The sequence below is a fragment of the Marmota flaviventris genome, chromosome X, assembly GCF_047511675.1.
Source record: "Marmota flaviventris isolate mMarFla1 chromosome X, mMarFla1.hap1, whole genome shotgun sequence".
NCBI classification, from domain to species: domain Eukaryota; kingdom Metazoa; phylum Chordata; class Mammalia; order Rodentia; family Sciuridae; genus Marmota; species Marmota flaviventris.
The window spans coordinates 130,000,795-130,004,754 of NC_092518.1; the positions used below are offsets into that span (position 1 = coordinate 130,000,795).

Below are 3,960 nucleotides of genomic sequence, written 5' to 3' on the forward strand. Positions count from 1 at the left end.
AGCTTTTATATAAAAAGATTTGGAGAAGTATGACTACATTATTTGTTAGGTGCATGCTTAGTATTTTTGTATTGCCAAACTATTTTCAAAAATAGTTGTGTCAGTAAACATTATCACTAGGTGTTACATGGTATGGCCAATCTCCTCAATTTTAGCCATTCTAATGGGCAGATAGTGGTATCTCATTGTGATTTTGATTTGCATTTCTCCAATGAGTACTGATGTTGAGTTTCTGACCATGTGGTAAAACCCTAGTGTAAATATTGTTGAACAAGTATTTTGTAGATGTGATTAACATTTGCAATCAGATGAGATTATAGTCCATAATGTGAGTGGGCTTCACCTATTCAGTTGAAGGCCTTAAGAGCAAAAACTGACATTTCCTAGAGAGGAGAGAATTTTGCCACAATTATGTAACATAGAAATGCTGTGTGAGTAGACACTTCTCAAAAGAATGAATACAAGTGGCCAAGAAATATATATGAAAAAATTGGTCAATGTCATCATTAACCATTATGAAAATGCAAATCAAAACTACAATGAGATAAAAATCTCACCCCAGTTTAATGGCTATTATCAAACAAATAAATAACCAATGCTGGTGAGGATGTAGAGAAAAAAGAATAACTCTCATACACTGTTGGTGGGAATGTATATTAGTACAACCATTATGGAGAACAGCATGGAGGTTTAAAAAAATTGAAAATAAACCCACTCTGTGATCCTGCTATCCCACTTCTGGATATATATATATATATATATATATATATATATATATATATATATATATATATATCTCCAAAAGAAATAAAATCAACATACTGAAGAGATGACTGCATGCCTTTTTTTATTGCAGCACTGTTCACAGCAGCTAAGAAATGGAATCCACCTAAGTGCCTAAGTGTGTTTCATATGGAATATTATTTATCCATAGAGAAAAATGAAATTCTATAATTTTCAGAAAAAGGTATGTACTGGAGAGCATCATGTTAAGGGAAATAAATCACACACGGAAATGCAAGTACCACATTGGCCCTCACATGTAGAAGCCAAAACAGTCAAACTGAATGTAAACTAGTGATTACTAGAGATTGGGAAAGGTAGAGGCTAGATTTAATTAGTGCATGCTGTATGCAAGTGTTGAAATATTACACTAAACACCATTATTATTTACAATTTATACATGGGAATGAAATAAAATATTAAAATAAAAAGAATGGGGGCTGGGGATGTGGCTCAAGCGGTAGCGCACTTGCCTGGCATGCGCAGGGTGCTGGGTTAGATCCTCAGCACCACATAAAAATAAAATAAAGTTATTGTGTCCACCGAAAACTAAAAAAATAAATATTAAAAAATTCTCTCTCTCTCTCTCTCTCTCTCTCTCTCTCTCTCTCTCTCTCTCTCAAAAATGAATGCCTATGCCTATGTGAGTTTCTGACCTGCTGGCCTATTCAGAGTTCAGATGTGTTAGACATGAGCTGATTTATTTTACGTCTCCTTTTCTGTTTCTCTCTTTCTGTGGTGAGAAAGAGGAAGATATCTGTAGCTATACTGACAGATACAGATGTAAATGAAGATAGACACAGTATGGATCAAAGTTTACTTTTTGCATAAGGATAGTTCATTTTTCCAGATCTAGTTGTTTCAGACAATTCTTTCTTTCCAATCTTCATTTACATCTTTACCAATAATTAGTTGTCTATATATGCATATAAATGTGAATCTACTCCTGGAAGAAATTTATTTTGTTCTACTGAAGTATTTCTCCAATTACTATTTTGATTATCATTAGTTTATAATGGTTGAAATGATGTAGGATATTTTGTTCTATTTTTATGGATTGCTTGCATATTTTTATGAAAGTTAGAATCAGCCTCCTGATTTCTATATAAATATTTATGGAATTCTGAATTGTACTACATTGAATTGATCAATGCATTTGAGAAGAATTGACATTGCAACAATATTCAGTATTGTGAGTAATAAACAGATTTATATTTCCATTTATTTATATCTTCATTAATTTATCCTTGGAATGTTTTATAGTTCTCAATGTACTCATCTCCTACATCTTTTGTCAGTTTATCCCTTTTAATTAATATTTTCTACTACTATTTTAAATTATACTGTTTTAATTTCCAGTTGCTCATTGCTAGTATCCAAATATAATGATCTTGTATGCAATGGTGTTGCTACACTCAATAATTAGTTCTGAGTGTTTTCTTAATTAATAGAATTTTCTCTATAGACTTTTCTTTTCCTTTTCCAAACTACAGGCCTTTTAAAAAGCCTCAAGTACAATGCTGAGCAATCCCAGCAAACCCTGCCCTGCTTTGTGAATTCATCAGTCTTAGGTTGTGGCTTCGTACATGCAAACATCCTGCATAACTTCTGGCATTGTTATGAATATTGGCCTTGTCTCTCCTTTACTGTTAAATCCTACATTGGCTTATTACACTTACTAAGGTAATCAAGGCCCCTTAGATTATAAACAAGATTGGGATACCCAGTGAAGCAAGTCTGGTGGTTCATTAAAGTCTCCCAGACTGAAGGTAGTGATTTCTGAATGAAAATTAAAAACCTAGGAAACCTCAGTGGACATTAGGAAAAAGAAGTGGGATGGAAAAGTACCCTGCAAGAACTAAGTGGTCTTCAAGGTTGTAGAGAAATGTTTAGGAGGGAAGTGGAAAGATCCATGTCTCCATATAATCTTAAACACAGAGTGCTTTCAGGTGCGACAGACCTGAACTAGGTGCTGGTGGCCAACAAAAGAGACTGGACCATTGCAGGGGGTGTCTGTGGAGAGGTGTGAAGGAAACGCCCTCTCTGGGCCTTGTGATGCACCACAATTGAGCGTGGGGACATGAGGAGGCATCCTGCATCAGTTTGGGAAACCTCTCCAGGGGGCTGGGCATATCCTTCCGTTCTCCAACCAGACTGACTCTCCTGGCCTTCAGGTCACGGGCCCCTTCCCTATGGACCTGACAGATGGGGATGCTTTGTGATGTCTCAGCCCTTCCCCCTCCTCGGCAGGCTTAGGGGTGTGGCCTGGGGTGGGACTTGCTGAGCCAACAAAGCCCAAGGGTGTGGCCACCTGTTGTCCTGGGGACCATAAATAGAGGGAGCTCAGCGGCCTGGACAGACTACCTGGAGGTGCTGGTCCAGAAACATGGGCAGGAGACCCATGGCATCCATTCCCCACTGTGCAAAATCCAACTCTGGCAGCAAAGCGGGCCAAAAGAAGACGTGCATACATCATCGAACCAAGTACAAGAAAAGCAAGGTGAGCTGAGCCACCCAAGTCCTGCTCTTCTGCCCCTGGACTGCCCTCCCTACCTCCCCCTGCACAAAGCCCCTGTTGCCACCCTCCTCCACGTCTGCCCCCAAACCAGTGCCCCTCTGTGATCTCCTTGTTGTCCTTCCAGGGCCGAAAGATGACAAGAAAGTCTAGAAAGCCCCTTCGAGGGCGTTGTAGGAACAAAGAAGCTGCCAGAGCTCGGACCACCGCAGCTGACAGCAATAAGAGAGGAGCAACCCGAGGCAGCCGCCGTCTCCCGCTGAGGAAGAAGGTCCACCGTCGAGCCTGAGGGGGACGACCAGAGCCTGGAAAGTAGCTGCTGAGGTCGCTGCAGTGAGGACCTGTAACACCAGCGAGGCCTGAGACCTCAGAACCTTCCCTGAAGCCTCCACAGGTCTGGCCACAGAGATTGTGAAAATAAAATCAGCTTCTCTGGCGTGTGTGTGTGTGTGTGTGTCTGTGTGTCCTCTGACGGTGGGGGACAGAGGAGCAAGGGGAGGTTGGTGTGTGGGAAGAGGGAGGTGGGTCCTTTGGGGCTGTGGGTCTTCCAACAGGGCCACAGAACCAGACGTGGAGCATGAGGACAGATGGGCGCTGAGCACTGAAGAGTCATTTCCTCCACACAGGTTTACCAGGAAGGAGGGCAAAGACGAGGAGATTTT

The 3,960-nt window shown here is 40.8% G+C and overlaps 1 long non-coding RNA gene across 1 annotated transcript; it reads left to right on the plus strand.

Annotated features, from left to right (window-relative positions):
• Positions 1 to 867: 867 nt before the first annotated feature.
• LOC139703372 (uncharacterized) lies at positions 868 to 3,736 on the plus strand. The gene is made up of 3 exons (XR_011705746.1): positions 868 to 967; positions 2,277 to 3,283; positions 3,426 to 3,736. It is a non-coding gene; the product is annotated as an uncharacterized lncRNA (long non-coding RNA).
• Positions 3,737 to 3,960: the final 224 nt, after the last annotated feature.